We start from the raw sequence: 24,273 nt of genomic DNA, 5'->3' as shown, positions 1-24,273 counted from the left end.
TGCATTGATTATCAGCTTTCTGTTACTGACAAACGTCCCCTTTGCTGAGAGTTAAGTGTTATGTCGCATGGTTTAAAAGGCATAAACTACAGTGTACCAGAACTCCAAGGGAAAGTGCAGCCCGGCCAAAAGACACATTGTCCTATCAGCAACCATCTTTTCCCACTCCAGCATCTTTTGTCTTCCTCCCGAAAGCCATGATTAGCAACAGCAATGAAAGGGCAAATAAAGTGTAGACAAGACAGCCGTGATCTGATGGCTGATTGAAGCTCTATTCTCTGTAGCAATTTCATTAGGTGCTGATAAAGAACAGTGAAGGATTTCCAGCTGCAAATCTGTACACTGAATGTAGTATCTGATCTATGGATTTCTTCAGTTTACCAAGGAAACAAAGCAGTGCAAGAAAAAGGTTGTTTAGAATGAAACATGTGAGTTTCTCCTAAGCTTTATGCCTTCTCATCTCCCAGATGATCTGCCACCTTTTCTGCCTAACTCCCTAACCCTAGGTACTATGCAATTTCCCCCTTCTAATCCAAATACCTTCTATTTCTTTCATAGTAACTGCCCTGAGCCAAATTCCACAACTGACTTTTCCCTCTCAGAAATCAGAATGTTTGTGAATAGTCCATGATATACAGCCAGGGGCCTTTGCAAATGGCAAGCAGGTGAGCTGGGACTTTTCAGTTTAAATACATGGGAGATAAAAAAATGTAATAACTAAATGAGATTCTTTTTAAAATAAGCAATGCCTTTGAAATAAGATGGGCTCTATGGAATGAGAATGTTTGATGCGGCTTAGCTGGTATTTGCTACTGTGATTAGTTAAATTGTGAAGCACAGGTGTGTGTTCCTAAATATTTGGTGGCATGCACTGGGGAGCCTTGGTAGCCTATGGCTCCCTGCTCTGTGTCTGTTGCATGTCTAGGAATGAACACCCCTGCCTTGGGCACTTGGTATGTTTACTGTGAGGAAACAAGACTAGTGAGCATAGTGTGAAATAGTTCTAAGTTGTCATTAGTAATGGTAATACAGGCTGTTAAAAAGTTACATTGTGAGGTTCAAGCACTATTTGCATAAAACATTTTTCTTTTTGTACATTCAGGCAAATCAAGTGCAAAGTCTTCCTTGACTGGTCTGTTCCAGGCCACAGGTGTGTGTGTGAGTTGGTGAGGGACTCACCCATGTTTCCTTTCCCTATCTACATAGGTTTCACCTGCTACTTAGTTAAGTTAGTTGCAGATCTCCGTGTTACATTTATTGAACATAACATTAGTTCTTGAGTCTTCCTTTGGGATGTGTGGGCAAAAGATACATGCCTAAACTGGGGGGGGGGGGATTGTAATGTGTATGTGAAAATACAGAGCTGGAGAAAATGTTTTGGACAAGTAACAAACAGGAATAGGTAACAAAGAGGAATTGCAGAGCACTCCCTTCCCTTTTGTCATTTATCCAACACAAATTATTCCTTACTGAGATACTGCACAATGGAGAAAGGACTATCAGGGCCTCATATTCAACATGAAATTTCCCCCTATGGCCCTTAGAATGCTGCCAGACTACATATTCCATCATTCCTTTTCATCAACTGTGCAGGTTGGATCTGATGGGAACTGAAGTCAGACATCACCTGGAAAACCACAAGTTCCCCATCCATAGGATATCCCTAGAGTGGATATTCTGGGTTCACAAGGAAATGTCCTCTCTTTATAGCTTGTTATTTATGCTGCAAGCAAAGAAGAAAATCTATAAGTAAAAAATCCTAGTCTTATTTTTAGTTCAGAGACTGGGTGTCATCATGCATCTTTCCCTGTTCTCAAAATTCACACTTTTCCTGAATGATATGGGCGGTCTTTTTCTTGCCATTAAACACCAGCACATTTAGGCTTTCTAAATTACCCCACATCAGAGAGTGACAGCTCTCGTACCAAACTGCATATTTTGTTTTCAGTGAGCTTTAAAAATTGCTCTGCTTTTTCCTCCCTTCTTGGAATATGGATTTTTTTTTATTAAAAAAAGCTCTTCTCCCTCTCCCTCTCTTTTTCCACCTCTCTCTGAGCTTATTTGGGCTTATAAACTTGAGATGCAAGGAGTCATGGCAAGCATGTTATACAACTCACAAAATGCAATGAGGAAGGAAAGAAATTCATTTCTTTAAAAATATTCAGTGCTACAATAGCAGATAAATGATCCAAATCTGTTAACAACTTCTCCAGCATGTTGCTGTCTCAAAAACAAATGAAATGATGCTGCAGGAAGTATGTACATATAGGTGGGTAAAACCCTTTAAGCGTGATATGCTCTAAAAGGAGGACCCAAATATCTCTTCTCCATTTTGTAATCTCCCCCAAGAGTAAAGTCTGCACAGATTCAACAGGATTTCTTTCAACTATATAGTAAGGGGGGGGGGAGGTTATAATGTTCAAATAAATTCATTAGATTCCATTATCTTCACAATTTAGAAATCTAGCCTCCTCTGGCGTTGTGAGCTTCAGTATAAGCCAGGTAAAATTTGCCACTTGATTGCATGATATTTCTTTTGAAGCTGACTTTACACGACTTGAGGCTTTTCTGCGTGTGAGCGGAGCACATGAAAAGCATCTGCCAGCCTCAATTAAATGTTAGTCTGGTTGTACAGTCCTTATAGGCAGAGAAGCCTATGTATAAAGTCAGTCTGATGCAAGACCTTCTTAGCAGCAGGCTGTCACTATCCCTTTGAATGATCTATGCACCCCAAACTAATTTGCAGTACGGTTGCTTGTGTGGACTACAATTTCTGTCTTCCAACAGAGTGTTAGACTTAAACAGAGGATGCTTTTGCACAAATCTCAGTTCTGCCATAAAGTCACTGAGTGACCTTGGGCCAGTCACTCTCAGTCTAACCTACTGCACAGGGTGGCTGCAATAATAAATGGGATAACCTCCCTCTAGCTTATCCTGAGTTCTCTAGTTGGCACAAATGTTATAAATAAAATGTGTTCAGGATTTCAGATGTCAAAACTAAAAAAAATAGAGTTTTGTGCTAAGTTATGCATGGAAAAATGGAATTTCAATAAGGGCAACGACAGGTTTGCAAGTGGAAGTTAGGAATAGGAATCTGCTTATTTTGATTCTCTGTGTCTCTCATTTTTTCAGCCTTCAGTTCTCCACATTTTCACAGCAATTTAAGATTTTTAAAATAAAAAAACCCTCATGAATATCCACTAGCATTTTAGTGCGAATTTCTCCCAATAACCACATTTAGACAAATATATGTGAAATTTCTGTGCAAAATAGGTGTATTTGTTTTATGCACATTTCCCACTAACATGCATTTGTGTACAAATTATTTGGTTGGACAACTGCATTGCAAAATTCAGCACAGCGCAAATTTCAAAGGCTAGTTGCATTTCAGTTTGAATATTGGTTCAAGATGTGTTAGTTAGGAAGTTTCTAATTAAAATGCAAACAAAACTGAATTTCTCCTCCATCCCCAGTGGAGATAAGACAGCAGCCTCAAATAACTTGTAGAGCTTCTCTAGTGTAGAATTCTGGTCTATGCCAGAGTTGCTGATTTAACCTAGCAGCTCCATTCTTCTTAAACACGTATCTTACTCATCTTAAAAGCCATTGCAACTACTGAAGAAGAGAGTGTTTTTCTGCTGCTGCCATCTGAAGTGAACAGTAGAGGTGTGGCCAAAAGGCAGATTAGTCCTAGCAGCAGTAGTCCTCCTAACGCCCAAACAGTTGTCGCTGGCAAAGAAGAAAGCAACCCCCAAATTTAATCTTGAATGATGTGAAGCATGTGATGGAAAACTATGGCAGGCAATGTAAGAGGCTACAAAGCACAAGCCCAGTCCAGTTGGGATGTTGAACAGTGAGGCAGCAAACTTGGAAAAATTAAATCCAAGAAGTACACGGTGAAGAAAAACCAGGGAAGCACGGAATAGATTCAAGGGTGGCGGTGGTGGGGATCAATAAAGGGCAAATGACACAGCGGGATAATGGGAAGCACAGAGAGATAAATTAGAGGGTTGCCCAGAGGTTCTGATAGCCAGCAAGCAATGCATTAAAAAACAGGGCAAGGGGGACCATCAGGAAAAAACCTAATTAAAAGTAAGGAAGGCAGAGCCACATGGTGTAAAACATGCAGGAAGAGAAGAGGCTTGGCAGAAAAATTACAGAGTGTAATGAAAAGAGAGGTGTGGGAATGAAAAGAAGAGCCAAGGTTGAGAAGGGAAAGGCTTTGACTTCACACAAGGCTCAGATAAATAATAAAGACATGTTTTCAGGTACATGGGGAGCAAGAGAAGATTGAAAGAGCCAGGAGGTTATAGCAGAGGAGGCAGGAGAACTTATTGGTAGCAGAGGTTGGGGGCACTCTTGTAATAAGACAGGAATATTGGATTGGGAGGGTAAAGCTACTGTCAAAGGTACGTGATGTAGAGCCTCCCAGGCTTGTGAGTCTGTCCCCATCTGCTTTGTACTTCCATGCAACTTCTGATACCTGCCCAGGTCTTAACTCTTATAGTTTTATGTGATGAGAATTACCACTTCTGCTTTCATCTTGGGACTTTCATCTTGGATTTATAATTGCATATATTACAAGCTGAGCTGAGCCTATTGCATTTTCAGCCACACACATTTACCTGCAGAAGGGTCCGTGGCAGAGCATTTACTTTGCACGCAGGAGGGGTCAGACTCAGTCCCCAGCATCTTCAGTTAGGGCTGATAGGTTGTTCTCACAGAGGCTGTGGAAGATAAGGCTATTCACAGCTAGGTTCTAGCTCCATCTTTGTAGGAGGCATGCCTCGTGACTACCAGTTGCTGGAAAACACAGGAGGGGAGAGTACTGTTGCACTCGGGTCCTATTTGCCATGCAGGCATCTGTTTGGCCACCATGAGAACAGGCTGTTGGAGTAGAACCAGCAGGCTCGTCTTACATTCTTATAACTAGAAACACAGAGGAAAACCAGAGCTCAGGCAAGGAACTAGTGAAACAGGAAGTCTCCTTACATCATAGGCACCAGCTCAGAGGGCGTTTGGCTCCACCCCCTGGCTCTTTGCATCCATGTCATACACATGACATTGTGTTGGGCCCCCTCAATGGTGTTGAGAAGCTGATGCCTCTACCCTACACTCCTTTTCCTTGGGAAGAAGCCAATGTTCAGTCTGGGTGGGCAGAACCAGGGCAATCAGAATGTTCTGCCCAGCAGTTTGTTAGCCCTCCATACGGTTTGTTTATTTTCAAAACTTATACAGTGGTTACTCACTTATACAGTGAGTTACAAATGCCTCAGGTTACAAACGCTTCAGGTTACAAACTCCTCTAACCCAGAAATAGTACTTCGGGTAAAGAACTTTGCTTCAGGATGAGAACAGAATCGTGTGTCGGCAGCACAGCGGCAGCAAGAGGCCCCATTAGCGAAAGCACGCCTCTAGTTAAGAACAGTTTCAGGTTAAGAAAGGACCTCTGGAACAAATTAAGTTCATAACTAGAGGTACCACTGTAAAGCTCTATCTTCACCCAAAAACAGATTTCATAGGAAAATAAGTAGCTGCTATATATATATCGAGTCAAACTCTTGTTCAATGCAAGAGTGAGCCAGTGAGCTTCCTGGCTGTGTGGAAAATGAACTGTGGTCTCCCAGGTCCTAGTATGCCACTCTGACAACTACACCACACTGACTCTGGATTTATCAGTGGTGGCTGGTAGGGATGACAATAACAGGCAAAGTGGGAGGCAATGATAAGCAGAGCCAACTAACTCTAGTTTTGTCCCTAACCTCCTCCCTGCTGACTTCTAAATGTGCCAAACACTGGGCTAGTTGTAAGTAAGCCAGTAGGCTGAGGCTGGGAAGGCAGTGTGCCCTGTTCACCCTAGTGGGCCAGCCTCCCATGAGATTAACTGATTAGTAAAGCAGGGTACATTTTGTACTGGATCTCCATGCCAAATATGCAAGTTGTGTTGCTTCCAGAATTGTCTGATAGCTCATATTAATTATGGTAATCAGGGCAATTAGAAGACAAAAAATATCCAGAGTAATTCCTTCAATCAAAATTACATAATTGTAGATAATTTGTACATAATTTGTTCCTCTGGGGTTGGGCTTTTTTGTTTTTGTTTGAGGGGGGTGGAGATTCATCATCATTCACCTTGCTCTATTTTATTTACGCATTTTTAAAGATTTTTAGGACACACTGTGGTACAATGTTCTCTCTAGGCAGTTTACAAAAGCCAAACACAATTGTGCATACAAAATCGAAACAAAACAAATTTCACAGCCAAGGAGCAATAACTGCAAATTAAAACAATATACAGCCCGGCGTAAAATAACCATGCAACGAAGAAAAACTTGGTGGCTTTAAACCATAGAATCTTAGAGTTGGGTGGGACCCAAGGGTCATCTTGTCCAACCCTCTGCAATGCAGGAATCTCAGCTAAAGCATCCATGACAGATGGCCATCCAACCTCTGCTTAAAAACCCCCCGAGGGAGACTCTTCCACTGTTGATCAGCTCTTACTGCTCTAGAATCACTCTACCATTGGTAGGGATATCATTAGCACCTATGTGTGTGGACCTGTGTGCATGTAAAGGTAAAGGTACCCCTGCCCGTACGGGCCAGTCTTGACAGACTCTAGGGTTGTGCGCCCATCTCACTCAAGAGGCCGAGGGCCAGCGCTGTCCGGAGACACTGCCAGGTCACGTGGCCAGCGTGACAAGCTGCATCTGGCGATCCAGCGCAGCACACGGAACGCCGTTTACCTTCCCGCCAGTAAGCGGTCCCTATTTATCTACTTGCACCCGGGGGTGCTTTCGAACTGCTAGGTTGGCAGGTGCTGGGACCGAGCAACGGGAGCGCACCCCGCTGCGGGGATTCGAACCGCCGACCTTTCGATCGGCAAGCCCTAGGCGCTGAGGCTTTTACTCATTAACACCTATGTGTGTGGACCTGTGTGCATGTAGATTTAAATAAATAAATCATTTCTTTCTTTTGGTGTTGCAGAAATTGGAAAGAAGATTAATTGCATCACATATATCACAGTGGTAGAAAATGGGCTGATGCAACTATACACTTATAGCAAAAATGCTCCATTTTGAGTGGCCATGACATTAAGGCACTTAGCAAGGGTCACGTAAGACTTGGGTCTGGGCTTACTGTATACATTTAAGGCCACTGTAAGAGAGCCTTTAAATCCTTACCTCCAAACACCATAGGTTTTCCCTATGGCAAATAACTGACACTGTTTTGGCTTCAATTCACTGGAGAAAGTATAAATAAGGTAAAAGGTAAAGGACCCCTGACAGTTAAGTCCAGTTGCAAACGACTCTGGGGTTGTGGCACTCATCTTGCTTTACTGACCGAGGGAACCGACGTTTGTCCACAGATAGTTTTCCTGGGTCATGTGGCCAGCATGACTAAACCACTTTCTGGCGAAACCAGAGCAGCTCACAGAAACGCCGTTTACCATCCCACCAGAGCAGTACCTATTTATCTACTTGCACTTTGATGTGCTTTCGAACTGCTAGGTTGGCAGGAGCTGGGACCTTCCGATCGGTAAGCCCTAGGCTCAGTGGTTTAGACCACAGCACCACCCGCGAGAGAGTATACATGTATGAAAAATTTGAATCAAACATTGAGAGCTCCAATGAGCTTGTTATTTAGAACACAGAATTTCAGGCAGGGTGGGTGAGGAGGTGACTCTCAGCTGGCAAGGCCCAGATGAGGAAAACAGGGGAGCCATGGGAAAGAAGTTACAGGAAAAGTGAGGGGCAGAGGCTAAGGCCCCACAGCTGCTTCTCTACCACCCCCTCTCAAAGTTGCTTTTCTCTCTAAGTTCACTTCCATTGGGCTTTAATTGCACAAATTTATTTGTAGCCTGCAATTATGTTTTAAGCATACACAATTGGATGAAACACTGTCGTCTGTTACAAATGTGAAACTGCCTACTGGCCCAAATCTTGTATTTATTTATTTTTTAAAAGGAAGGTAAACTAATTTTCAAGAGGATAATTGTCCTTGCAAAAATTGCAGTATTTGCAAATCTACCCTAAAAGTGGGGAGGGAGGACTGGACATATTTAAAGCCCACCAACCGTGGCAGAACCCCTCTTAAATTAATCATCAGTTTCCGTGTTCACAAAAGAGTATGGGAAACAGATGCTAGCAAGAAGATACATGTCCCAGAGGGGGAAAATCAGAAATGCAAAAAGAATTCAACACCAAGTCAGAAACAGGTGATCAAGTAATTAGACTGTCTTCCACATGATGAAATTAAATTAAGCAGAATTTCTTTAAACCGTGAAGAATCTGTGTGCAGAGATGCAGCAACAGTATAAGCAAAGCAGAACAGCCATTACCTCTGCCTCACTCAATTGAGTAAAACACCATCCGATCCTATGCACGCTTACCAAGGAGTAAGGCCGATGGGGATTGGTGCCTAGTCTTTCCCACAGCTTAAGAGAGAGCCAGAGCACTACAGTAAATAGGGATCAGGTTTACAAAACAGATTCTTGCCAACTTAAGTAGTTTCATATACAATGAGGAAGGAAAGCTTTCCAGGGTTCCTAACAGTGTGGTGGCACCCTTTGCATCTATAGTTGAACATAAGGGGATTCATTTAGCCTTAAGAGGAGCATGTGAATGTTAGGCAAATGCACCTCAGATCTCTGTTCTATGCATGTGCTTATTCAGGGTCTATCAAATCAGGGTCCAGTGTTCACGTCTGGAATTTTGGGAGAGTGCCATGGCCTCTAGTCACAAAATGGCTGCTGTGGGGTGTGTGACATAATACAAAATGGTCCTATCTAAAAGTGCTTTCACACAACAGCAGCTTCCAGAAATATAGCACAATATAGCACAGTTTTAGAACTCATTTACATGTTATTTGCAAGCAGATTTGTTCTGGAAGCTCTATAGAGCAGTGTTTCCCAACCTTGGGCCTCCAGCTGTTTTTGGACTACAACTCCCATCATCCCTAGCTAGCAAGACCAGTGGTCAGGGATGATGGGAATTGTAGTTCAAAAACAGCTGGAGGCCCAAGGTTGGGAAACACTGCTATAGAGTCATAGAATTATAGAGTTGGAAGGGACCTCAAGGGTCAGCTAGCCCAACCACCTGCAATGCAGGAATCTCAGCTAAAGTATCCTTGGCAGATGACCATCCAACTTCTGCTTAAAAACCTCAAGGAAGGAGAATCCATCAACTTCCAAGGGAGCCCATTCCACTGTCAAACAGCTCTTACAGAAAGCTATTCCTGACGTTTAGTCAAAATGTCCGTTCCTGTACCTTGAATACATTGTTTTGGGTCCTACCCTCTACAGCAGGAGAAAACAAGCTTGCTTCACATTCCATGTGACAGCCCTTTAGATATTTGAAGATGACTATCATATCTCCTCTCAGTCTCCTCTTACTCAGGCTAAACATACCCAGTTCCCTCAACAATTCCTCATAAGTCTTGGTTTCCAGACCCTTGATCATCTTGGTCACCCTCTTCAGCACACATTCCAGCTCTTCTTAAATTGTGGTGCTCAGAACTGGATGCAGTACACTAGGTGTGGTCTGACCAAGGCAGAATAGAGCGCAACTATGACTTCTCTTGATCAGGACACTATACTTCTAGGGATGAAGGTAAGAATAGCATTAGATTTTTTTGCTGCTGCACCATACTGTTGACTCATGACAAGCTTGTGGTCCCTAGACCACTAGATCCTTTCCACATGTACTAATGGCAAGGCAGGTGCCCCCATCTTATATTTGTGTAGCTGGTTATTCTGGCCGAGGTGCAAGACATTACATTTGTCCCTACTGAAATTCATTTTGTTAGGGAACATTCAGATCTACAAGGAAGAGAGGTGTGCTTTTTTGCTTTTGCTTTTTAAGGGTAACCATAGAAAAGGAACTTGTGTGAAGGAATTGAAGAATCTCAGGCTGCTTTAGTATCTCCCTTTCTTTTGGGATTGTTACAAGCTGGACCAACCACAAAATGCAACAGTGTAAAGTGTTCTTGCTCAGAGTAAAAGCCAGCCAACCAATCACAATGTACCCATGTTTCCCATCCACCCCAACAATCAGCACTCTATACCCACTGAGATGTTCTTGAGTCCCTCCTTCCTTTTAGCATTATTTCCTCTAATGTGTTTTATACTACCTCAAACCATGGGGTTTCCCCAAGCCCGTTAATACTTCATGCTTGTTTGTCGGTGCCATTTTGGTGATAGTTGGAATAATGATACCACATACTCAAAACCAGGAAGTATTTATTCTCCAGTAAGCAACTGAAGCTAGCCTCAGATGTTACCATTTTCATTTGAACCCAAAATGTTGTTCTGCAGAAGATGTTGCTTGCTATGCTTCCACTTTTTGTACTGATTAAAAATTAAAATGCATACTGACTGAGGTACGAGGATCTTCTGTAGAATGGGAGTTTGGTTTCCTAAAGAACACTACTGTGTAATTAAATAGTAAATAGTGCCTTAAAGCTAGTGTCTCATGTGTATGGAAGAATATTTATCCACATAAGAGGGCAACACTAGAGAAACGTAAAGGCACTTAAGGGGAAAAATAAAGATGTTATTAACCCGTCTCTAATAATTTCAGTCCCAAAGGTATTTCTGGGCTTTCTCTACGGTATTAAGACTGCAGCCTCAGCTTGTGAGTCACATATCCATTTTGTAAAGTTGTGATTGTGAAATTTTGGCAGGGTAATCAAAAATTATGAACACTCTCACATAATAGGATTATGAATATCCCTATCCCATATTTTAAATGATGCCAAGAGATGGAGTTAAGTCAACATGTGCCACCTCGCCCCACAAAAGCACCTGAACTTTACCATATCAAGATATTCATGAGAATCAGTCTTGAACCTATCATTACGGAGTGCTTTTCCCTTTCCAGAGATACTATCTGTCAGTGGTATATTTTCTCTTTTTCTTATTGTTCTTATAATGTAAATTTAAACAAATAAATATAGTTCCTTTTCAGAAGAGGCACGTTATCTTTATCATACGTGCCTCTGACCTTGCTAACTTGCTTATGCAAAAGTGGGAGGGGGAGAATAGCATCTCTGGAATTTGAAAACCACCCACAACTTTAGCCTAGAGCTATTCAGGGAACTTGATGTTTGGCCAGGAATTTAAATCCAGGTTTCCCTGAAAGAAATCCAGCCCTGTCCACTACACCACATGTTTCTGATGTGCCCAGGGCTGTGTGAAAAGGCAGAGACGCCATAGGTGTTGTGATGCATCAAGCAAAAGAAATGGCAAATTGAAAATTTTCACATCACTTGAGATGTATTCCTGATACGGTCAGTGGCGTAGCGTGGGGGGTACAGGGGGGGCCGGCCGCACCTTGCGCAACATCTGGGGTTAGGGCAAATCCACGGGTTAGGGGGCGCAAATCCACGGGTTAGGGGGCGCAAATTACTTGCCTTGCCCCGGGTGCTGACAACCCACGCTACACCGCTGGATACGGTACATTTGTGTTGATATGCTAAGAGTGGGGGGTATATATTTAAAGAAAATTATGGGAAGAATGGACATTGGGAATCTCGTGAAATTAGCAATGCACTCCATTAAAAAGAAATGCTGGTCTGTCAAGAAGCAAAATGCCATAGTTAAAATTTTGCTGCCGAAAGCACCTGTCCATTCTGTCTGCCTGCCTGCCCCTCTCAAAACACATTATGAAACTTCATTTCTCTCTTTGTATTTCCTGGTCCACATGTCATACCTGATACATCAGTGCAGTTACTGTCAGTCACTTCTTATCATGAGCCTTCAGATAAGTCCAGTGAAAGCTTCGTACAGTGAGATTACAAAAGGCTATTATTATAATAATTATGTTACTTGTAAATTTACTTTATTATATTTTTAAAAGTATTTCTATAATGGCCACTCAGGTAAAAGAGAAAATGAAACAGACCAAGAGGCCTTTCAGACTGCAAGGATGGCTGCTGAATCTGCATTAGAAGGGTATCCCACAGAATGGGAGCAGCAACATTGAATGTCCAGCTACTAGTTGAAGCCTGGCAGACCTTGGTAACACAAGGGACAATCATCTCTGGATGATCTCAGTGGGATAAACAGGCTCAGGTGGTAATTAAGGTTTCATGGATCTAAGGTGTTCAGGGCTTTGCATACTAATACAAGAACCATGAACCTATCCCAGTAACATATCAGCATCCAATGCAGATATTTTAGCAAAGCTGTCACATGTTGTCAGCTATCTGTCCCCATCAGCACTGCGCAGCTCTCCCTCTCTGCTGAAGCCAGGAGAGTCTTGCTTTCCCGGCTTCAGCAAAAGGAACCCGAAGCCTTCGGAGCGCAGCGCAAGTTCCCGCTGCGCTCCAAAGGCTTCAGGCAGCTATCCCTGAAGCCTGGAGAACGAGAGGGGTCGGTGCGCACCGACCCCTCTCGCTCTCCAGGGTTCAGCGAAAGCAATGCGTAGCCTCCGGAGCGAGTGCTCCCTCTACACTTTGGAGGCTTTGTGTTGCTATCGCTGAAGCCAAGGAGCCTGCATTCGCTCCATAGGACGCACACACATTTCCCCTTAATTTTTGGTGGGGGAAAAGTGCGTCCTATAGAGCGAAAAATACGGTAAATTGAATCAAATTTCTTCTCTATCCCTAGTGATTACCTGTGTGTACTTGAAAGGGTTCCCAATCATGTGCAGGTTTCTACCCACATCCAACCTAATGTGGGTAGAGATAACTCCTTTCAGGCCTTCCTCATCTATCATGGGATGTTATAGAGCACTGGATATATTTTTAGTGGAAAGAAACACACATACACACCACCCTCAGCCATTTCCCAATGATAAAAAGTTAACTCGTCAATGGCAAAGATTGTAAAGAAATTATAAAGTGTTGTGTGAATAAGGGAGAAAAATGGAAGCCTCTTTCACCGAGGAAGAAAATAGTTAAGGTCAGGTTTAAGCACAGCACTCATGCATACACAATGCTCTGCTCTGCGTAGACTTTGGAAGGAATACAATAATGTAAGATACAGCAGCGGGGAATACCTACTCACTGGTTCTTCCACTTCAGAAACAAGACCAGGGAATTCAGCACTCCAAAAACCCATGAAGAAATTAGATGAGAATTTCTGAAGCAGTCTATGGAGATCTTAGTTATGAGATTTAAATGTAATAGTGAAAGTAAGAAATGTATATTAAGTGAATAGATTGAAAAATTCTCAGTTGTGATGGAAGTAAAAAAAATGGTATAAGATATGAAATTATGTTTAATTATTGTTGAAAATAATATGTTGAAAAACTAATAAAAATTAAAAAAGAGAATTTCTGAAGCATTCTTAAAGTTGTTGTATAATAACTTGGCACCAAAGCCAAAACAAATGTGAAATATACAATTCAAATTTGAACTCTCATGTCCATGTGCAGCAAATAAAAAATTATGGGCACATCAGAAGACGTCAAACAAAATTCAATTCTCTGCTTTATTTTCCTGGCCTGTACATGGGAGACTTCCTTGGGAAGATATGTCTGCTGTTTGTGGTGCCCCTTAAGACCTGTATAATAATGACTTGTGTCTGCAGAATGGAAGGCAGAGCATAATATCCCAAACCTTCATTTCTGGGGCCTTTCTCACGGTTGAAATCACTAAATTTGCCCATTCCACCCATCTTGATAACACTGACATCACTATGTTTCAAAATGTTTATACTGTTTTCACCCCATTTTTTCATTTTTCAAGTGGAATTCATTGTCGTCATTTTTTTAGATTTTAAACAGGTGAGGCGGAAGCCTTTACTCACTGCCAAATGAATGAAGAGGCTGAGAGCATCATTTACTCCATCGCCTAAAAATAATGCAGTTTTTTGTTTGCCAATTCTTTTCAACTGTGGACAATTCCTGGCCTGAGGCCACCTGGAAAATATCGTGGCTATGTCTCTACATTTATTGATTCTCAGAAAGGAATCCAGGATTTTACCAGAGAACTGGCAGAATAAAACACTCCATTGTCCACAGTTCACTGTGCTCAGTCCTCTAAACAGACCTGCCATTATTTCCTAAATTACTGTTTCTCAAAATAGTGTGCATTTTATTTTATGCACCAGTTCCTTCTAGCTTCTAAAGTAACCCCCACAATTTCTGGTTCCTATATACTGTTTCCCTTCAGTAAGCAGGGATATGTATGGTCTGAGATTCACTCAGAACTAATGGTGACCTGCCCATTCCAATTGGTTTTGTGATATACTCTAGTGGGTACCTAAGGTGCTGGAAGCCAAGGACACAGTGGAGATATAAGCAGGGAGAGATAGCAGAGAGGCATTTTGGTGCCTAGGTAACACTGGACCAAATATTTTGGCTAATTAAGACTTTGCCATAATTATTTGGCTGATAAATATTACCAATATAAGATAACATAACTGAGGCAAAAGATCACTACCCAATATAGATTTTGATCTGGCACCTTCTCATCTATAATTTTACAGCACTCTCGATTAACTCACTCTAGAAGCACAATAAGAAAGCTACGTTTTTTGTTGTTGTTTTTTTGAAAAAATACTATCACACTCAGGGAGACGGAGTGCAAATATTATATAGCTAAGCCATGATGTGTTTATTCACCAATATTTTCATGAGGCAAAACATATTATGGAAAATTCTTATATGCCATCTTTGGGGGCCTTGCTTGCCTCAGGCAGTCCTCAGAACCATAAAACCAAATAACTACAGTGATTTAAAATAATCAAAATTAAGGCAGCAACATCTAGAGTTATTTTTAAAAGACCAGTATATAGAAAGACAAAGATCCAAACAAAGCTATATTTTACAACACAGCTTTGTAGAAAAAAGCCTTTTAGAAAAAGGCGGCATATATTCATCAGAAGCTTGACTGAACCCAGTAGCCATTCCAAGTACAAGTTTATGTGTATGTACAGAACACCCTTTTGCTGGAGTCAAAGATACAGAGCATGCGTTTATTAATAGTTGTGCTTGACCCGGGGGTCAAGAGGATTAGCATTGTACTGCATTGCTTAATGTGTCCCTTTCTCAAGTTGTATTTCTAAAGTTGGCTTATGACATCAGCTGATGCCCTGAAGAGTGAGAGTTCTGCGGTTGCCTAAAATAATGTTCTTCTTCTCAAAGTTTTCTCCCCATGACAAAGACCTCCAGATCCATATAAGGGAAATATTAACAGTTACTGTCCACATGACCAACGTTTTATTGGTTTCAGTACATGGGCATCTTTTTCAGTTCAATAGACAGCTTCAGTGAGAGATATGATATCAGTTAACTCAAATGCATGAATTTCAGGCAGCATTTGACCAAAGGCAGCTAAAAAACTGTTCACTTTCCTATTTACCCTTCTCTTGCATGTCTTTTTTTGGAATGCAGTTCACTTTTCCTTCAGTGGGGGCTACAGAGGTCGCAGACAGGCCACCACTTTAAAAGGGTATAGAATGCAATATTAATCCAAGGTAGACAGGAACTGCGACATGTGATAAATGACTGGGACAAGTGATTAGAGTCTGGATTAATTTGTGATTAGACACTGTGATTGAGCTTACTGAGCTCATAGACACCAGAGGTACCTGAAAGGGCACTCTCAGGGCAGGAATGTTTGTTTCAGACACTAGGGATCACACACACAAATCATTGTTGGCTTTGCCAGCATAAAACTTAGACACAAGAAAGGTTATGGGCCAGATGCTACAGAATCTTTGTGATCCTTCAAACTTAATAAAGTGGTTTCTCTCCCAATCGCCGTGTACACAATAATTGGTTGCTTCTACTTGTCATGCAGCATTAAAATAATAATAATAATAATACATTTTATTTATAAAATTCATAAAGCTCCATGCTGTTTCGGTATGTTCACGAATCTGATACATGAATCTGATACATGTTCGTGAATTGTCAAGATTCAACCCCCCTGCCAAATAACTGAAAAATTCAAGGCTTGCTTTCTACATTAGAATATGCCAAGCCATCATGCCCAGCTCTGCCATTAGGCATGGTGATATATCTGCCTCAGGCAGTAAAGGAGCAGGAAGATAGACTGCTAGTGAGCATGCCTGCCCTGTGCCCCTAAGCTGCTATGCCACCCTCAAGTGCTGTGGAGGATGTAGCCCCATTGACAGTGTTGAAGATTCAACTGCTAGTCAGTTTCATACACACATAATACGTGTGTGTAGAGGGGGCACCATCTTGTCATTCACCTCAGCTAGCAAATGTCTTAGATCAGCCCTGCTAACCATAGAATAAACCTCCTCCCTTCCGCAGCCTTTGTTCAGAGATCACATAATCTTGTCTCATAAAACTCTTAGTTCCCCACAACAATAGTTACGTCACGAATGCAAATTTACTGGCTAACCTTAAACTGAATTGTGTCAAATCACTCACCAGGAATGGTGCTTTGGGTACAAGAGTGCAGTTTCTCCTTGCCCACCAGGTAGGGGGGCTCAACTGGCGTGGTAACCCTTTATAGACCTGGATTTACCTACAATAAACAGGACATAGGAAACCATTACCAAGCATGACATACAATCCAATGTTTTGTCATCTATCTACTACATTATACACACAACAGTACTTGAAGTGTGTTGGCATGAATTTGCAGAGCTAGATCATAGGACCTCTTTGATGTAGCAGTGCAGGCCATCCCTTTTTGAGCCAGAGAAAGGGTTCATTAGGAAAGGTCCGGATCGCCTTCCCCAATATGTCCCAGGCATCTTAGTGAGATCATCTTAGTGGTCCCCCATGGATCAGAAGCATGATTCATATTCCAGGTGGGACCTGCAACAAAATGTAGTAATGCAGTACACTCCTATTCAGACAGCCATTAAGCCAGCCATGTCTTCTTCCTGGATTCTTGCACAAATACCTGTGCCCTTGTGAAAGGATATATTGTGGTGAAAAGCCCTGGCTGGAGAAGTTCACAGTGTTCTAGACCACTTTGCCCCCTAATGAAACTGGATATGCCCCTCAAGCCCAATAGCACACAGACAGAAAAAGCAGTAGAAAGTCAAAATATCCAAGCTCACAGTGTTGTTCACACCCAACTGTTATTTCAAGACAGTGGTGGTTTTGAAGTATAATGCATGCAACAACTTTTTTCTCTCAGAGCTGATTCAGAGCTGGATCACGCATGCACACATTTCACTTGGTATGCCATCACACATGTTAATTGCTTCCTTTGAAAGTGTTTGAAGTGGTGTTAGGAAACATGAAAGCTCTACATGCCGTGTTTGATCCCTGATGGCCAAGCAAGTTTTCATGTGGTGTTGTAGTAGCTGAATGATGAATGAACATGTGTGTATGTGGCTCATTCTCACATGGACCTTAATGGTGACTGAAAGGTAGGTTGAAAGAATGTGGGTACTAATTTCTACTCTCCATACTTGATGGTGCATTTTTATATTATTCTAGCAGTCTTTTACCTGGTGTTGCTTGGAAATTCTAAGTTTTGAAATCAGTGATTAAGATCAAAACACTTTTATAAGGCTCAGTCTGCCATATTAATTCAAATGGCATAAAACTGTGGCCAAACACAGGTGAAAACCTGCTCCTTTATCTCAGGAACCATCCTACAAAAATTGGTTATGATACCTTAGATTGGTTATGATTGGTTATGATACCATGTCCAAGCACATGGTGAACAAACAACTTTCAAAAATGTAGTGTTCTGTGAATCTAGAAACAACACTTTTATGTTTTTTAAATTAAGGAAAAAATCAACACCCAAACTGCCTAATTTGAAGTAGTCCAACCCATGCCCTTTATTATAAAATGTTAAAAGTGGAAGGTCAGCTCATCGGTCTAATAAACCAGACAGAAGCTTCTCCTTACTCCTTCTATAATTAAGGACTCAATCCATATTTGGTTCTCTGGATTATTTCACAACATTTCACTGGGGCTAAAGTTTTAAACTGAAGAGTGATGAGAGGAATGCAGAGCAAACCTTCTAGCAAAAAGGACACTTGTACTTAATGTGTCAGTGAGAGATTACATGTTTACTGAGAGATCACCTGCCTTGCTGGAATCTCACTTAGTTTACAAGTGCACAACAGCAGAACTGGTTACATGTTATGTGTTGATACAGGATGAGAAGCAAGTGGGACCCTGATTGCATATAAGAGATGCAGTCAAGGTCAGTTCTTATATCCAAACATTTAATTTACTCTAAGAAATGTGGCTGTATATTGTCCCCCTGCTTATTTAACTTATATGCAGAATTCATCATGCGAAAGGCTGGGCTGGATGAATCCCAAGCCGGAATTAAGATCGCCGTAAGAAATATCAACAACCTCAGATATGCAGATGACACAACCTTGATGGCAGAAAGTGAGGAGGAATTAAAGAACCTTTTAATGAGGGTGAAAGAGGAGAGTGCAAAATATGGTCTGAAGCTCAACATCAAAAAAACGAAGATCATGGCCACTGGTCCCATCACCTCCTGGCAAATAGAAGGGGAAGAAATGGAGGCAGTGAGAGATTTTATGTTCTTGGGCTCCATGATCACTGCAGATGGTGACAGCAGTCACGAAATTAAAAGACGCCTGCTCCTTGGGAGAAAGGCGATGGCAAATCTAGACAACATCTTAAAAAGTAGAGACATCACCTTACCAACTAAGGTCCGTATAGTTAAAGCCATGGTTTTCCCAGTAGTGATGTATGGAAGTGAGAGCTGGACCATAAAGAAGGGTGATCGCCGAAGAATTGATGCTTTTGAATTATGGTGCTGGAGGAGACTCTTGAGAGTCCCATGGACTGCAAGAAGATCAAACGCATCCATTCTTAAGGAAATCAGACCTGAGTGCTCACTGGAAGGACAGATCGTGAAGTTGAGGCTCCAATACTTTGGCCACCTCATGAGAAGAGAAGACTCCCTGGAAAAGACCCTGATGTTGGGAAAGATGGAGGGCACAAGGAGAAGGGGACGACAGAGGACGAGATGGATGGATAGTGTTCTTGAAGCTACAAACATGAGCCTGACCAAACTGTGGGAGGCGGTGGAAGACAGGAGTGCCTGGCGTGCTCTGGTCCATGGGGTCACGAAGAGTCGGACACGACTAAACGACTAAACAACAACAAGAAATGTGGCTTGTTGACATTTATGCTGCCCGCATCCAGGGTTTTCACACACAGACACTCCCAGCCTTCAAAGCAAGTATCTTTGGTAAATGGAATGAATATTTGGCTGCTCTCATTTCTACAGATATATGTATAGTTGGAGCTGTTACCCTCTGACCTCACTTTTTTCTCCTGCAAACAGTGGTTTGGATCCAGAATTTTTCATCCTTAGACTAAATCCATTGAAATCAGTGGGGCAAGGCAAATGCAACTACGTAATTTAAGTCCTATCGGTTTCAGCAGATCTACGGACTAAGTCTGCTTCCAACCCATTCAGCACAACCTGCGAAAAGGGTTTAGTTTTAGTTTAGTTCATTATTTATAATTTGATTTTCGGATGAGACAATCAAATCGACTTACATTTAAGAAATACACTAAAATGTAATGAGTTAAATTAGAAACAAGACTTCCCCTTGCGAAATAAATTGATCAGCAGTTATAATTAGAAGACAGCAAGCATCAGACTAAAAATTCCAGTAGTGCGTAGATCATAGATCTGTAGAAACTGTATGTACTTAGGATGTAATCCTAACCCCAGTTACATGGGAGCAAGGCCCATTGAATTCCACGGGACTTCCTTCTGAGTAGACATGATTAGGATTGTAGCCTCAGGCTGTGTCAGGGTGAGTAGAAATTATTCCAACCGATGAGTCCCAAATACATGAACAGAATTTGCAGATGAAGTTAGTATGCATAGCTGCTCTTTGACAATTAATGCCATGTCAACACAGGAAGAGGGAGGACCCAGTAGGCATGATCCAACTCCCCCTGCTATGTACATAGATTATACACTAATGGAATGCATGCACATTCTTCATAATATTCTTGTTCACTGCTTTGTTTTGTGGACTCTCTCTCTCTCTCTCTGGCCCTCAGGGCTTTCCACCTGGCAAAGCCCCTTTCACCATCCATGCCCTGCACTCTCTCCAGCTGCTTTTGTCTGGCAGGGATGCCTCCTTGAAAGCTTCTTGCTTGCCTGGAGAAATATGGAAATATGTGTGAAGTGGGTGGCTGTGTAGGAACCTTCAATGTCCAGGTGGCTGGAATGTAGCCTACTCAGGAAAGTTAAGCGCCACATATGTAACCTCACCCACATTTTGCTTGTGTCCCCAACCATCACTGATATGTGGTTCTTGGAAGGCTGCCTATGAAGGAACACAGCCTTTGGATTGAAAGAAGCCCCCATCCTTGCATGAAATAATGCTCTTCCACAGTCATTTCCAAAGAACCCCATTGACTTCTATGACACTCAGCATCTGAGTTTTCTTGACTGTTTAGGTACAAACAGCCCTGGCTGGCTAAGGGGTTACATTTCTGGTGCATTCCACAGTTCAGAAGATTTCCATCACATCTATTAATGCGGTAACATCAGAGCAATGGTGATGTTGGATACAACTGCAGTGAAGGTTGAGATTTATTCAGCTCCTTGCTTGCTCCTTCTCAGTTACTGAAAACACTCTCTAATTGAATTGATAAAAGCCAGTAAATTGCCCCTTTTTATTGTGCATGCCTTACAGTACGGGCTGGAGAGATGACTCATCCCCCAGGTGTAATGATGTGAACCACTGAGGCTACTTCGGTGATTCACTTTCAGCTGCATTGTTCACATAGATTACTTGGAGGAGATTAGTGTTACTGGCGAAGAGTGCGTCAGGACACCTGGCTTCCTTTCCTGGCTCTTGCATCATTAACATCACTTAGGATCCTCCCAAAAAGGACATATAGGCACATCTGTTTCTCACCTGTCACCTGAATTCTGCACATTTCATGCACAAGAACATTAGGTTTCTGTTGCTGAAACAACATTTTCACAGCGCTCCAAAACTGTAACATTATTTTCTCTATTTTCACTGTCCAGGGTGTAAGTGTCATCGCTGATGTATCCAAAAATGGCACCAAACACACACAAGAGAAAGGAGTTTGCATGGGGAATCTCTTGTTAAAATGGAGAATCCCCTCCTTCATCTGAGCAGGGGTTTCTGTGCAAATCCTTTCTTGAATCAGGAAGGTTTCCATGGAATGCTGCTGAACCGAGCAGGATTTAATCTACACTCACAAGCTGACGAATGGTGGACAAATGCTACTCAGTTTGGCTATGTGACCCTATTCCCTGCTGGAAGCAAGCATGCCCAGCCAATGAAGGATTTAACCATGCCCTCCTGCCCATCAGATAACATCGCAAGTGATGTCAGCTGAAGCATGGGCATGGGATGGGGGAAATGGCTTCATGGGCCAACTTGGATCCCCTGGTTCCCCACCGCTGCCAATGAACACTTGATTAGTCATTTAATAAACCTGCAATTGTGTTTGTCTTTTCCCAAAACGCCGGGTCAATTACGGATTTGCAATCCGAGCTTATACAGCTTTGGGGGAGAAAGTTCACTGCAGATCAACTTTACAAACAATCACTTTATTTAGCATTCCTCCCCCTCTCTAAATCAATATTCAAATGTTCTAATTAGGAGCTATCTACTCCTGTAACCTTCGTCTACGCTTATTTAGTAGGTGTGAGATTCAGACACATATTGAATCATCGACAGTGCTGAACTTTGCAGAGTGTCTTCTCACATTTTAAAGAAGCATTTTGTTTGTTAACTGTGCTTGCTGGCAGTGGCGGAGCTAGCAGCCGGGGGCATGGTAAGCCGCCCATGGGGGCATGGCGCACTGCTTGGATCCTCTCCGCCGCCTCCCCCTCAGCTGTCGGGCAGCTGAGGGAGAGACGGAGGGCAGACACAAGTTCCATGCTGCCGTTTCAGGCAGCGCGGAGCCTGCAGGTGCTCAAGCCACCAGGTCACTCCCAGGAGAGACGTGTGGCTCAGGCACACTGCAGGCCCTGGGGTAAGTGCCGGCCCCCGCCGTGTGGCACCCAGTGCCAGCTGCATTTTGTTATGTTTGTTGACTAAACTAAAAAGTTTCATGAGCCCAATTTTTTAAAAAACTCATATTTATGTCATTTTGTCACCCCCCTCTCAGTGCTGACACCCAGGGCAGCCTGCACCCCCTTCCTCCGCCACTGCTTGCTGGGTTCCCTGTATCTGTCTTTGCAATGCTGTCTCTTTTCTCTGATGCTGACTTCAGCTACAGAGCTGAACAAGCCATTCACTGCTCTCTTATCATATGTTAGGCCCACTGCAGTGCTGTGGATCAACCTGGTGCCCTCCGGACAACCTGCACTAGCTGGGGCTGATGGGAGTTGTAGTCCAAAACATCTAGAGGTCACCACACTGATGAAGGCCGATGCACATCATGAACAGCAATGCTTTATTATGCTGAGATATCCAGATCTTATGTTCTTTCCACAAATGCAAAGCTGCAAGTAACTTTAAGAGCCTACTTTTATGCTACATAAATATCTATGCCATAGACTCTATCAGAAGCTCACATCATGGATATAATGGGGGGACGGGGACAACAACAAAAAATTGGCACATTTCTTACACTGCAAAATTTATATTCAATCCTGAATATGTTTTCCCTTCACCCATTTTGGAGAGTAAACAGAATTGCTCTCAGGGAGCCCATGCAAGTATGTAATTTGCAACGAAATCCAATTCCAGAAGGGATGCTGTGCCGTCAACAGTAAACAAATGTATTTGCTCAGTTTCAGCCAGTGATTACTGGTGCCAAGATTCAGATCTGGAATCTAATTCATAAACTGATGCCAAACCCTGAAATCTGAGTCTCTCATATTCAGTCACAGAGTATTTTTGCTCTTATATGCAGGCTGTAAGGAAAAGCAAATGCCTCTTAGAATGAGTGGAGTGATCTTTTCTTACCTTAAGCCAGACCCTGCAAAATCTACAGTGATCATAGGTAGGACTTCAAGGGAGGCTTCAGAGTAAGCCTCTCCTTTTAAAGAAGCTAAATACTGCTCATTGGTACATCCTGCCTCTAGGCAGAATCTCCCAGTTCCCAACTATGGAGATAAAATAGGCCATTATGGCCAACACAGGCCATCAAAACTTAGGCAACAGCTGACTTGTGTGTGGAAGATGGTGATACTAAAGGTATTGGTGCCTGCTTTCAGATGTTTCCATGATATTAGGTCCTGCGTCTTATGGTTTTGAAGAAACTAACATTAAATTGTATACATGGTTTTATCTTAATCTTTGTAGAAAGAGGAGGATTTGCACAATCATAGCCGGCCCTGCCTCTAGGCAGAGTGAGTGTTATTTAATTTATTATGGTTGTCTTTTTTTTCTGCCATGCAGGAGGAAATGAGCTTACAGGATTTTATTTTATTTTTTGCCTCAGGTGTCAAAATACACTTACGTGTGTGTGTGTGTGTGTGTGTGCGCGCGCGCTATTTACCACTCTGTCTCTGGCAACAAAATGTCTTGAACTGATTCTGGGCACAATTACTACAAAGACTGTTGAATTTGAACATCTCAATATTATCGAACTGAATGAAGGGACATATTTTGCCCTTGCATTCTAATGACAAAGAGGCTATTTCTACTCAAAACACCAGATAATCTCACTAACTCATATGCTGCTGCCTTATTGAGTCAGACCATTGGTGTATAGAATTAACATCTTTTCTGACTAACAACAGTGCTCTACAGTCTCAGACACACATCTTTCCCAGTGTCTCCTACCTGCTTCTTTGAGATAACAAGTACTGAAGCTAGAACTAAGGATACTTGAGAATTCAATCTTTGCAAATTACAATAAGAACTGATCTGATCTGCATCTCTTGTGCTAATGGGAACTTAAGTTATCCACTCATTTGTACATTTCCTGAGTACCCTGACACTGTTCTCAGCTGTTCTGTGACAAAATATGCTTAGAAATGCATGCTTTGAGAGAAAATAAAAATTGAAGTGCATATTTTGAGAGAAAAAAGTTTTTATACATATATTTTTTCAGTGGGGGTAATGTTTTAAAATACAATTTTTGGATAGATTTCAATATCGGTTCACACATTAATGGGGAAATGGGATAGAAAGGACGGTTCAGAAACTTCAGCTGCTGCCGAATTTGGCAACCGGGTTGCTCAGTAGGGCAAGATGGTTTGAGCATACAGTATTATACTGATCCTGACTAGACTGCACTGGCTGCCAATTAATTTCTTGGCCCAATTCAAAGTGCTGGTTTTGACCTATAAAGTCTTAAACAGCTCAGGATTGCGGTACCTCAAGGACCACCTCTCCCCATCTGAACCTTCCTGGACCCTGAGATCATCCTTTGAGGCCCT

The 24,273-nt window shown here is 42.2% G+C and overlaps 1 protein-coding gene across 3 annotated transcripts in view; it reads right to left on the bottom strand.

The window, feature by feature from the left end:
• Nucleotides 1–24,273, bottom strand: part of RALY (RALY heterogeneous nuclear ribonucleoprotein) — a 204,856-nt gene that overhangs the window by 113,758 nt on the left and 66,825 nt on the right. For 2 of the 3 annotated variants that reach the window (XM_077929214.1, XM_077929213.1), the window contains exon 2: nucleotides 16,347–16,443. The exons of the other annotated variant lie outside the window; for it this stretch is intronic. The gene's annotated coding sequence lies outside the window, so the exon portion shown is untranslated. The remainder of the gene's footprint in view (nucleotides 1–16,346; nucleotides 16,444–24,273) is intronic. 3 annotated transcript variants of the gene reach the window in all.

This window comes from Podarcis muralis, chromosome 5 (genome assembly GCF_964188315.1).
Source record: "Podarcis muralis chromosome 5, rPodMur119.hap1.1, whole genome shotgun sequence".
In the NCBI taxonomy this organism is placed as follows: Eukaryota; Metazoa; Chordata; class Lepidosauria; order Squamata; family Lacertidae; genus Podarcis; species Podarcis muralis.
This window is presented reverse-complemented; position numbering and strand designations above follow the sequence as displayed.